Here is a 13667-nt window from a genome sequence, read left to right on the forward strand (position 1 = left end):
CTGGAAGTGGTGCTTAATGTGCCCAAACAACTGAAACCCAAAACTTGGGAACATTTTCAGCCAAAGAGGATTCTGAGAACCGACAGAAGACTGGGAGCTACCTGTTCACTGATCTGCTCAAGTGCACCACTGGTCAGCCTGACTTTGTGGTGCCCCTGCTACATTCATCTCCGCAGGAGCAAATCCTGCTCAGCAGCTCCTCTCAGAAGGGATATCCGGTCTCATGGAGCCCACATTGGCTAGAACTTGCTGCTTTGTCCCACTGGAGATTTATGACTTATTAAAAAGTGACAAAGCCCGAAAGTAGAAATCTTCACGACAGCTTCATCCAGCAATTCTCTGACAATGACGCCTCCTCCTCGAACACCGTGAGCTGCCTTTCCCCATTAGGCTTTACCTTTAACTTTTTCTACAAAACTCCTTCCGATTCCAAAGGTAAGACAATACTGGGCCCAATCTACCTTGTGTAGCCAATTTCTTCTTCTATTGAAGCAGCCATAACTTTTGACTTTGCCCAGGTCTCGCTGACTAGATGCCCGGGATTGATGCTTGCTCTTTTAGGCTGTAGTTTTTTTTCTAAAATTTTAGAACTTCATAGCTCCAGTTATACTGATTTTATTTTTGTCATTTTGGTATCAATTAGTTTTTTTTTTAATGTTCTCTATTTTTCAATTTGGTGTAGGATTTTCCTGGTGTTGTGTTTTCAGTTTACTAATATTCAACTGTTGCATCAATACACAACATAGTGCCTCTAAGTAAATCCTGACTGTTTCTGCGCAAAGCCACAAGAGGGTTAAAAGCAGGTTATTTTAGTTACTTTTGTGGTTCACACTGATACGGATTGTAGTTGTTGCTTGTGTAAGGTTTTCTCCCTCATTTCTAACACTCTTCTATAATAAAAAAAAAAGTGAACCTTAAAAGGAGGATGCTAGCCAAATAAGGGAGAGCAGAGTAAAGTAATGATGTTGTGTAGGAGTTGGGTGTTCACTCACAGATATAACAATGTTCCACTACTCATGGATGGAGCATCAGTCTCTAACTCAGTGTCCCCTGTACTGAGAATTAGAAGAAGACTGATGTAAGCCCATGAGTGACTGTGGGTATGAGGTAGATGCATACTGACATCCATTATTTGACTTGGGTAAAGCGGATGGTACATTGACAGAATTAAGAAAAACATGAAATACAGGCTATTGTGTCTATGGTGCAAGGAAAGAGCCCCCAGTCCTGCACCATAACCTAAGCCCAGCTGTGCAACCAATGTGATGATATCAAGTCTCTCTATTTTTCTCCAGAATCCCAGTCTCCTTGCTTACAGGTCTGGTGATTAGGTAATCTGATGAATTTGGATCGTAACGTTAGTTCCTCATGGATCTGGATTGCAAGGTTAGTTCATTCTGATGGATATGGAGACACATGTGAACGCATGGCACAATGTAATTATTGACCTCCGATGTAGATGTGATGACTTTTGCTGTGATAACAAAAGTATGTATTTCAATATCGGATCACAATCAATGTTTTTGTATTACACAATGATGTGGCTATATTTCAGGTGACATAGTGATGCCAATTGTCATGATGTTCTGTGTAAGCCCTAGGGGAACAAGTGTACCTGACTGATTTCTGAATAACAACTGCTGTCCAGCTTGATGAATGTATTCTGGTCTGATGTGATGTGGGTTATAGTGTTTTGAGCATGGCACTTTGGATGAATGTGATACGAATTCTAAAGGCTTTTTGGTCAGTTAGAAGCACTGGGTGCACTGCCTGTTCATACGCACAAAGGTTTCGCAAACAAAATTTTCTTAGGTGCAGATCGGCGAGTGGAAAAACCTTTAACCACTCGAATTGAGTAGTGAAAAACTACCACTTTTCTGACTGACTGGGTTGCCGATGCACTCAATTCACGGTATATAGATTGTTAAGTAACAATACAACAACACTTTTAGAACATAAAATGACAGAAGTATTTCAACAAAAACTCCAAATGAAGGGTGAATCGTGGAGTCTTTTAATGAAGTATACAGCCAGGCGACAAGTGTTTCATCGCACTCGAGATTCCTCAGGGCTGAAACAAACAGATAAATGACAATAGAGCATGTGTCTCGCATGAGTACAGTTACAACAAGACCTCGGTATGTGGTCTGTACATGCTTATTTTGGCTTCCACTGCAGGGAATATACAGTAATTCACCTGTTTACATCTCAGTGCCCCCCCAACACATACGTGTCGAAAGTGTGTCAAATGCCGATATTTTTAGTCGACGTGCTGGTGACTGGTGAATTTGTGATGGCACGTTGAAGGAACCAAAATATCATTCATCAGATGAATGATATATAAAATAATAGATGTCATAGCGGAAAAGTGCTACTCATTCATACTACATGCTTTGTGAGTTGTGAGCAGTAAATAGAAACTGTGACTAGATGCACAAAAGGGCACATACCTAGATGGCTGTGTCAAAGTCAGAAGGTCTATATATTCAATGAGAAATGGACAAGAGCAAAAAGGGAAAAACCTCATCACTAAGTGACATAGTCATATTGGTGAGGCAAGAAACACAAAAATAGTGAGGCTGTAAGAAAAATGGATGGAGGCTCACCGCTCAGCTGGTGATAATTCCGACCCAGCCGGGCCCGTGACCGATGGTACTCGGTATGAGTACATGAGATGCAGGGTAAAGTTCTCGGTTCTGCAACTAGACCAAATATTATGGGTCACTGAACGTACGTCCAAAGAAATATCATTATCTAGAACTTTACGACTGCAACAGTGACTAATCCAAACTATGAAATGGGTTCCATAGCTAGTACACACAGTGTAGAGATTAATGGGAACATCGTAAACGGGGATTAACGTGCATATATTGACTTGTGGACACTTTTGAGTATTACCCAGCATTACCCATAGGTAAATAACACATCCATTGAGGCAGGATCTAGAATATCATTAACAGACAGTATCAATGGATTGTAAAAGACTTACATGACTGAAGTATATCAAGTTCTATGAAGCTCGGAGGTCACAATATTTAGCGATTCCAATTCTTGGAGAAAGCGTCGAACAGGGTGCTGTTCTGAAATGATTAGGGGCCCCGTTAAGAATTCATCCAATCCATATCATGTATGATGGGATTGCAACTAGGGTGATGAGTTGTGCAGGCTTACCTATTCAATGGTTCCGATTCTTTTTCATGCCGAGTATGGCTCGAAAAAAACGACGGGAAACCCCAGGCTGAAATAATACCAAAAATAGATGAAGTCAAGCTCATCGTCAAATTCGACGTGATCAATTCCTATAAGGAATGTCAAACTCAATGTGGGTGCCATCTCCCCTCTTTACCTGTGTTAAACTCTGGAGCGGCGTGTAGCGCGTCCTGACCTCCGGGCTGTGTTCCTGTTTGGACACGTGACCGGGCTTCCAAGGACGTTATATATATGTCACCGCGCTGCGTGCCTGGTTGACTAGAACGTTTACCTTTGTTGGGGATGTGTCCATGTTGGGTCCCCAATCGAACTCAGATATTAACTTTTTTCAAGTGTTGAATTGATGATGTTATTATTTAAAGCGCTTGGTATCACAAGTTTTGTTATGTAGATATTTGTCATACCACTTGTGGATAGGAAAAAGTTGATGGATCGAGTTACGATGTCACCCTTTGACAAAAACAGGGGGGGCAGGGTTTCAAGCATAAAAAAAAAAAAAGTATCTGAACTCATGACTATAGTGTTAGCATGAGACTGAAAAAAGAGAGAAGATCTCAGCGAACCTCCAGGTTAACTGGATTGTGAGCACCGTGAATAGACATGGTCAGTCTCCCGGTGCAGATCCCAGTCATACGTGAATCAAAAGTACAGATTACATCCAAATTTCAAAAATAAAATTACATTAGTAGTTGCCTATTTACATATATCCAACATAAGTTTTTCTCGAAATTGTATATCATTCCAAAAATCATTTCCTAAAGCATTTGTAGAGTACAGGAAAGTAATCAAGACATGAAGGATCAGCAATATAACTCACATCAATTACTCATTAGTTGTGTAAACTTTCAACAAACACAGATCCACATACAGTACGGATGTATTATAGTATTGCATCTTGGGTTTACATATTTTAGTGCTCAATCTCCCAGGAAATACTGCATCTCCTGGTCGTAATTGAGTCCTTGTTCTACAGACCTCAGACGCATGATCCAAGTTGCCTCTGTACGTCTAAGTCTAAGTTCAAGGTTACCCCCTCTGACGCCCAGAGGGACTGTCTCAATGCCAAAGAATCTAACCACTTTGTTTGTTTTGTCATTCTGGCAGGAAGCTACGTGTAAAGCTACGGGATATTTAGGATCACAGTTCAATATTGCCCTTATATGTTCCATCATTCTGTCTTTGAGTTGTCTGATGGTGCTTCCCACGTAAAACTTTCCACATTCACATTCTATAATGTATATCACAAATTTAGTTGTGCAATTAATGTTACTTTTGATGACGAAAGAAACACCATCTGGACCAGTGAATTGAGTTTATACCATGTTTGGCCCATTTGCACATGCTGCAGAATCCGCATTTGTAAAAACCTTGGCTATGTTGTGTCATCCAAGTTGTACGTGCCGTGTCACGAGGCACAGTAGGACTCAATTTGGTCCTTAGTGAATTGCCTCTTCTGAAGGAAATTTGTTGTCTATCTGTAATACAATTTTTCAGAGCTCTCTCTGATTTCAATAAACCCCAATGTTTGGTAAGGCTTTTCCGTAATACATCATGGAGTGAATTGAAATCAGTCACCATTCTGATTTGTTCATTTCCAGAGATGGTTGGTTTGCGTGTAGTGGTTAAAGTAAGGGATCTCTTGATTTTTCTAACCCTTCTTTCGGCTTTCTCTATTGTTTTGGTTGAGTAGCCTCTAGTGTAAAATCTCTCCTTCATGCTTTTCAAACATCTCCCGAACTCACAGTCCTCACTACAATTCCTCCTTGCCCTTAGAAATTTGCCATAGGGTATGGCGTTGATTTGATGTGGGGGATGTGAGCTCGAGGCATGCAAGACTGCATTGCATGCTGTGGACTTCCTGAAAAGTCCACTATGTAGACAGTTAGATGATATATAGAACTCAATGTCAAGAAACTCAATGTTCGTCCTACTCCAATTCATAGTGAATCGGATCTCCCAAGTATTTTCATTGAGATGTCTAAAGAAGTCATTTAAAAGTTCCTCTGAGCCGGACCAAATTAGGATGCAATCATCAATATTTCGACCCCAGAAAATAATGGAGTCAATATATTGAGCACCCTTCTTGCCCCAGATTAGGTTGGATTCAAGTGCACCCATGAATAGGTTGGCAAACGAGGGTGATATCTTCGAGCCCATGGCCACTCCCTTCTTCTGGCGGTACCAGTCTTTGTCAAACATAAAAAAGTTGTTTTTCAGTACCAGTTCTATCATTGTGGACAACATGAGTGTATGTTGCCAAAGTGTAGCTGGTCTGTTGTAAAGAAATTTGTTTATCGCCTGCATACCTAGGTCTATATTGATGCTGGTATACAGCGAAACCACATCCAACGTGACAAGCAAAGATCCTTCTTGCCACTGAATGTCTGCCAGTGTACTCAAGATATGTTTCGTGTCCTGTATGTAGGAAGGTAAGTTTCTGACTAGGGGACCTAAAAAGAGATCCACATATTCAGCCATTCTTTCGGTAGGGCCCCCTATGCCAGAAACGATTGGTCTCCCTGGTGGATAGGGGAGATTTTTGTGTACTTTCGGCGGAGTATATAGCCATGGATATGCTGGTCTAAACACTTTAAGGTATAAGTACTCCTCCTCGTTTAGTAACCCAGACTGTTTCCAAGTTGTAAGTTTTGAGTTGATTTCCAGTGTTAAGGGACCAATGGGGTTGTATGTGAGGCGTTCATAGCATGAGTCATCTCGTAATTGTTGCAGTATTTCTTGGTGGTAATCTAGGCGGTCCATTATCACTACGTTGCCACCCTTGTCCGCCTCCCTGATAGTGATGGTGTTGTCATTCATGAGTGTAGTGAGTGCACGTCTTTCCCCATTGGTGAGATTATCTTTGTATTTAAACATTCTGTCCTTTCGTAGACGATTCAGGTTGTCCAGACCCTCTACCACACGTTTATGAAAATTGTCTATGGCATTGCCAGCAGGTAGTGTGGGAATCCATTTGGATTTCGATTTTAACCCACTGACAATGCTGTAGTCGGATTCTATGTCCAATTCTTTCAGTAATCTATCCATATCTAGAGGAGAGTCCTCCATATCAGTCAATGACAAGAGAAGGTGGGTTGTATGCACATCCTTTATTGATAGGGAATCAGTAGTGCTTTGTACAGGTATGTTTTTAGTCCCTCTATCCCTTCTCTCCAACCCAAAGAAATGTTTTTTGAGTTTTAAGTTCCTCACAAATTTAAAGAGATCAATCTTTAACTTGCAGATGTCCCCCGTGGCATAAGGGTTGAAGTTGAGGCCCTTGCTTAAAAGGGAGATCATGTCTGGAGTGAGGTACAGTTTAGAGAGATTAATGACCTGGACTTCCCTAGTATCTATACTGTTTAGTTCTTGTTGACTCCTGATCTCAGCTTCCTTCTGTAGTCTTCTGAACTTGCTTCCCCTACCCCTCCTGGTTTTTGATCTGATTGATTTCTTGGGGGAACGTATCTGTTGCCCTTCCTGATCTGTAAAACCTCTTGAAAAAAGGCTGGCATGCTTTGTCTGTCTGGATTATCTGAATCCCCCCCAGTGGTACTGACGGAGTTTAAAGAGGTATTTCTGAGGTTCCGTGGCAATTGTAAGTGGTGTTTTCGACTCGCACGAATATGGTCGAGTCTGGTATCTACGAACCGCAAATGACGAGTTTAGTAAGTGTGCGCAGTTTCGCTGTGCTAACTTAAACCGTTCGTTTGTTACGTGGGTTTTTCATCTGTACCCACGGGTTCCATCTTAGATACGGCATCCATTTTGTTTCTTGCCCTCAAGTAGCCGGCGAACGGACGTTGTCCGCTTCGCGACCCTGGGATTCCCAAGATATCTGCGGAAGACACATGTCCTTTGAAAGTGTCTTTATGACGAGGGGGATGATACTGTAAGGCAGATGGCCCCGCTCGAGGCTCATCTTGCCATGTCGGTTTATTGTCTCAGCCGTGCATCTCATTAGGCACGTCCCTTTGATGCCTGTAGCTCGTGTTTCCTGATACCTCCCCTTTTACACCCTTTCCAATCTCCCCACTGTCTCCATCTTCCTCCACACCTGTTCTTGTTCCTTCTTCGATCTGTTTTACTGCTGATTGGAATGTACTAATGGTGGGAAGATGGGTTTTTACAGTTGGGAACCGCCAAATGTTTCCTCACTTATATTCCGGACCTTGAATGTATCAAAGTGACCAAAGCGACCCCTCTCGAGGATAATTGTGGGAACCAAGTCGTAAACCTTTGTGTACCATGTAAACCTATGGGAGAATCGTGTATAAAAGGAGCGATCCACAGAACCAATTTGAAGCAGTCTCCCCGAACTACACTCGTTGTACTTCCTGTGACTTCTGTGTTTCCCTGCAGTAAATAAACCTTGAATCTTTGACGCCGAAGGAAGTGTCCCGTGTCTCTGTCATTCGTACGCCGGAGCAGGTTACCCACGAAGGTTTCAGGTGTTTTCCCCTGGCACCGCTGGGTCTTAAAGAACCCAGTCCTTCAGTTGGCGCCCAACGTGGGGCTGCATCAGTGGTACCGGTCCAAGCCCGATGATCGTGAGGAACTTCGTGTGAAATCTCCGAGGGAAGGTGCACTCCGCTTCATCGATCCTGTTGTCGAAATAAGTGGCCCGAAGACTTTTCCCGCGAAGATTCCCGCCTCCGGACGGCTGCGACGGACTGCTGCCCTGACTGTAGACCTGTTTTGGCGCCTGGCGTAGACCTTGGTATAGCGAGACGATTGACGGACCTTCCTGGTGACGCCATCGATCTTTGAGTTAAGTATTTGTGGGTCGCTCCCAGAGTTCTTGGCTGTGGTTGCTTAGTTGTTGCATGGTTCCATTGCATTTGTAGTTCTCGGTACTTTGTTGTGATATTTGACGTCTGCAGTCGCCAAAAACCGAGGGTTTTTGCTCTTTGCTGGGACTTGGTAAATCCCGTAACCCTTGACGTTTGTGAAACTCGGCTAGTGTGCAAGATGCCTGGTCTCAGTACTTTGTTTAGTTGTTTCAGACGTTGTGGTACGGATTCCCGACTGGAGGACTCGTGTCCGATACCTCCGGTTGGAACTCCAACTTATGAGCTGTACAGCAAACACGGGCTAGGCCCCATTACTTTTAATGATTACTGGATCCGTTATACCAAAAAGGATGGTGCCCTTAGTTGGCCACCTCATGGTAGTTTTGAGACAACGATCTTAGATAATCTTGAGACTAAATTGTTTGAGAGAAAGTCAAGGCCGGCCATGTTTGATGCCTTTCGGTTGTGGCGTAAAGAAGCCCGACAGAAAGAGATCAGACAGACTAAACGTAATCAGAGAGATGGTGTTGCTACCATTGTAAAGAAAGCAGAGCAGTTTCAGCGTGATAAGGAGGTTAAGGAAAAGGAAGTGTTTGACAGACTACAGCGTATGTCCATAGATAAATGCTATCCTGTTTTGCCTACGGAGTCGGATAAGAAGGACGAATCAGTTGAGGATCCCCTAATGTCTTACCTTATGAAGTCGCCACCTCCGTATGTACAGGGTACCGCAGCTCCTGTGGTTCCCCCTGTACCTATTCCTCAACCTATTCCTCAACCTGCACCCGTTCTTCCGACTGTTCCCGCTCCTTTGCCTATTGCTATTCCTACTGCTCCTCCGCTTCCACATACTCCTGCTACCGCTACTGCTCCTGCTTTACTTACTCCTGTTGCTTCTTCTGTTTCTACCTCTTCTCTTGTTAGTCCTTTGTGTTATACTTCTCCATCTACTCGCAGTCGTACTTCTCCTGTTGCGGCTAGTTTTTTTCATTCTCTCGGACCTGTTTTTGGGTCCGCTGGTTCAGATGGTCCTCAGAGACGTAGTCAGCTTCCCGGTAACAGGGAACGTGCTTCGCTATATAATATGGCGATGGGTTGGATGACGCACCCTCTTAGAAATCCTCCACGTGTTGTACTTGATACGTTCTGCCAATTCAATGAACCGACACAAAGATACGTGTTTGAAGAAATGTGCAAGGTACTGCGTGATCAGATATCGGCCGATGCACCTGACGAGGTGTTGACCGCTTTGTCTGATCTACAGCTTCAGTTCTCGAATGGACTGATAGTGGATACTAATGTTCGACGTGCTGTTGAACGGTTGTTATCTTTCCGTCCTGCTCCTATTCCTCAAGCTTTGTTTGTTGAGGATGTTGAGAGGCAGTTAGATGTGTCCGGTCAGTTCCCTATGCGGGAAGTTCCTCCAGTGTGGATGCCAGGTAATCCTGCAGCTCAACCTCCGATCTTGCCGTTCTTTCAGAGAGTATGGATACATCTCCCATGGAAACGATCAGAAGTTTTACAGGTGAAGCAATCTTTGCCTGACCCCCGCAAAAATCCTGCAGGGTATTATAAAGAATTATCACAGCTTGTAGACGCTACGGTAATGAATCTTGCCGATATCGATATGTTGTTCGGCAATATCGTACCGCAACCGGTATGGGCTAAGATTCGGCATGAAGATCACGCAAACGAATTAGGTGGCGATTGGGCTGCTCTTACTGCGGCCGATACGCGACAAGTTGGCGGGGCTAAGCCTGAACAACTCATTACTGCTCTCCCTCAAAGAATAATTACCCTAATGAAAACACTTATGCCAGCTATGAGGGTGAATTGGGACAAATTGTCAGCTTGTAAACAGAAAAAGGACGAGAGTGTCTCTGATTTCTTTACGAGATTTGAGGAGGCATTCATCGATCACAGTGGTCAGGATATGAGCACTGAGGGTGGTCAACGGTTGTTCGTGGACAAATTTGTCTCTAACTTATTACCCGATTTGAGCAATAAATTGAAAAATTCTGAGAGTGCGTGGGCCGTTTCTACCTCGGCTCAAATATTGGCTACGGCACAGTATTATGAGAACAGAGACAAAGAGGAGAACGACCACGCTGATAAAAAGACGAAAGAACTTAAAACTAAAGTGTTGTTGCAGCAGGCCTATCCCCCGCGCTCGAATCAGAATGCTTCGCAGCAAAATAGACCGCAGTCGCAATCAAATAGGTCACAACCTCGAAATGACTCCTCTTCCCAAAGATCTTCGTTAGGATACAATCAGTGTGCCTATTGTAGACAGGAGGGTCATTTAAAATTTAACTGTCCCGTTTTAAACGATCGTAACAGTGGTAACTCATCTAGAGGAGGTCGTGGTGGTTCTCAGCAGGCACCACGTGGTAGAGGTCGCGGTGTTCAAAATGACCGTTCGGATAACTCATCAAATTCCGATAATTGCTTTGATCAACGTGGATCGTCGCAAGGAAGATCTGCGCAGTACAACGTAGACGATTATTACGTCGATCAGGGAACTGACGACAGCAATTACTAGGACAGCCATAGACAAGGAGAGGGAGTGGTATCAGTTCCGGTTGATCAGAGAGGGCCTTACGTCGCAGTTGCTACATCGGGCGTCGTTGAGCCTTTTCTGTTGGACACTGGTGCAGCGAAAAGTTCCATAATGCATTCGAAACTCCCTGGCGCACCTTTGTCTGGCTTAACAAATGTTTCCGTTGGATTCTCTGGCGCCCCCGTTAGCAATCCAGTTTCACGCCCTTTGCCCCTTACAATTGGGCCTCGCGAGCTAGAAGCTCCGTTGATTTTGACTACGGGTTGTGGTGAAAATCTTTTGGGCCTGGATTTGCTAAAACGTTTGTATGCAACTCTGTATTGTTCTCCCGCGGGTGTAAAGCTTACTTTAGGAGAGAGGGTTGTCTCTCCTATGTACTTGTCTCTCGATAAGCTTCCACCGGAATTGAGTTCTCTTCCTGCATCTTTGTGGGCAACAGGTCCCAATGATGTGGGCCTGCTTGACATCTCCCCTTATGTTGTTCAGTTGAAATCTAATGTGCGGTTGCCACGTATTCCCCAGTATCGTATCTCTCTTGATGGTGAACGAGCATTGTTAGCGATCATTTATGATTTGATCAAGAAAGACGTTATTGAAGAAACACGGGGAAACGTGTGCAACAGCCCTGTACTGCCTATTTTAAAACGTACTGATCCTTCGAAACCACCTGTTTATCGTTTTGTTATCGATTTACGGGAGGTAAATAAAATTGTGATTCCTCAGTTTCCTGTTGTGCCTGACATCACGGCGCTACTGACTCTGATTCCAGCTTCTGCATCGTGGTTTTCGGTGATCGATTTGAAGAATGCGTTCTTCAGCATTTCCATTGCAGAAGAGAGCAGAGACCTTTTCGGTTTCTCTCTTGGTGGGCGCAGCTTCCGGTTTAAACGCGCTCCTCAGGGCTACTGTGAGAGTCCATCGATTTACAGTCAAGCCTTGAAGGGTCAACTGGATGCGTTTACGTTGCCGGCTGGTGCGGCCTTAATACAATATGTTGATGACTTGTTGGTGGCTGCAGATACTCAGGACATTTGCAAAATTGCTACGGTGTCGTTGCTGCAACATCTCTGTGACTTACATCACAAGGTGTCACCTTCTAAACTCCAATATTGTTGCCAAGAAGTAACCTATCTAGGTCACTTATTGTCAAAGGAGGGAAGACGGTTGACCCCAGAGAGAATTGCAGCAATTGCGCGAATGGCTGTGCCAACAACCCAAAGAGATGTGCGTGCCTTTCTAGGTATCACGTCGTATTGCAGGCAATGGATTCCAAATTTTTCATTGCTAGCGAAACCATTGGTGGCTCTTACGTGCAAGGATGTTTCAACTCCTTTACCATGGACGGAAGAATGTCAGAAAAGTTTTTCTGAATTACTTGACTCATTGTGTTCGGCTCCTGTGTTAGGTACTCCTGACTATAGTAAGCCGTTTACACTATATGTTCACGAGAGGGAAGGTTGTGCTTTGAGTGTCTTAACACAACCTTTTGGTGGTAAGCAACGTCCATGTGCATATTTTTCCTCGACCTTGGACCTGGTAGCTAGAGCATTGCCGAGTTGTTTGAGAGCAACAGCGGCAGCTGCGGTGTCCATCCGACAATCAGCAGGATTGGTCATGGATAATATGCTTACGGTGATGGTTCCGCATGCAGTCGATACTCTTTTGAATCGTACGAAAACTCAGCACTTGATGAGTGCGAGGTTGTCTGGGTACGAATTGACGCTGTTGGCAAGTCATATTCAGATAAAACGTTGTAATGTTCTGAACCCGGCAACTTTGTTACCCATTAGCACAGAGTCAGATGAAATAGCAGCCCATGACTGCTATCTGAGAACTGAAGAGGAAACAAAAGGTCGAGTGGACCTTAAAAACACTCCTTTGGAAAATCCAGACGGAACGTTGTATGTGGATGGTTCATGTTTTAAATTGCCGAATGGTGATGTGACTACTGCGTATGCTGTTGTGACTTTGAATACTGTTGTGGAAACTGCGAGATTGAATCAGAACTCTGCTCAGGCTGCAGAGCTGATCGCTCTAACTAGAGCGTGTGTGTTAGCGAAAGGGAAACGCGTGAATGTGTTTACCGACAGCCAATATGCTTTTGGCGTCGCCCATAGTTTTGGACGGTTGTGGAGAGAGAGAGGTTTTATGACATCGCATGGTACGAAGATTCAGCATGGACAGCTCGTGAATGATCTTTTGGATGCACTTACGTTGCCTAAGCAGGTAGCGATTGTTAAATGTAGTGCGCATCGTAAGGTGACGAATGATGTTGGTCGTGGTAATGCCTTTGCGGATGAGACTGCTAAGGAGACTGCACGGAATCTTAGCACTAGAATGTATGTGATGAGTTCGGTTAGGTGGCCTACAGAATCGAGTATGTGTGAGGACACTATCGAGAGTGTGAAAGCAATTCAGAATGAGGCCACCGAGACTGAAAAGACGAAGTGGAAAGAAAGTACGGGAAAGTTGGATGTGAATGGTTGTTGGGTTGATTTGTCGGAACATAAGAGATGGATGCTACCGGATGCGTATGTGTTGGCTGTTGTGACAATGGCGCATGGGTTAGCACATATTAGCGTGAAAGGTATTTGTAAGTTGCTGTCCCATGTGTGGAAGAATGATGGTATCACGAAATGTGCTGAACGATTGGTTAAGAATTGTATGGTATGTATGTTGTACAATCCTGGTAAGGGAACCCCAACTCCTCCTGGTAGTTTTGCTCCCCCTTCATGTCCCTTTGAGGTGATTCAATTAGACTTCATCCATATGGAGCGATGCAATAACCTGAAATACGTTTTAGTTGTGGTTTGCGCGTTCTCCCGATGGATTGAAGCCTATCCCCTCAAAGACAACACTGCTTTGTCGACTGCGAAAATCCTACTGAAGGAATACTTTCCTCGGTATGGAATGCCTCGGATTGTATGGTCGGATAACGGAAGTGAGTTTGTGGGGAGTGTGATGAAGAGTGTGTGTAAGGGCCTTGGAATTAATCAAAAATTCCATAGTGCCAATCATCCCCAGTCAGCTGGTTTGGTTGAAGGGTATAATGGCACCCTTAAATTGAAACTACCGAAGATTCAGGCTACGACTGGTCTTTCGTGGCC

Source organism: Lissotriton vulgaris, chromosome 4_1 (genome assembly GCF_964263255.1).
Source record: "Lissotriton vulgaris chromosome 4_1, aLisVul1.2, whole genome shotgun sequence".
NCBI lineage: Eukaryota > Metazoa > Chordata > Amphibia > Caudata > Salamandridae > Lissotriton > Lissotriton vulgaris.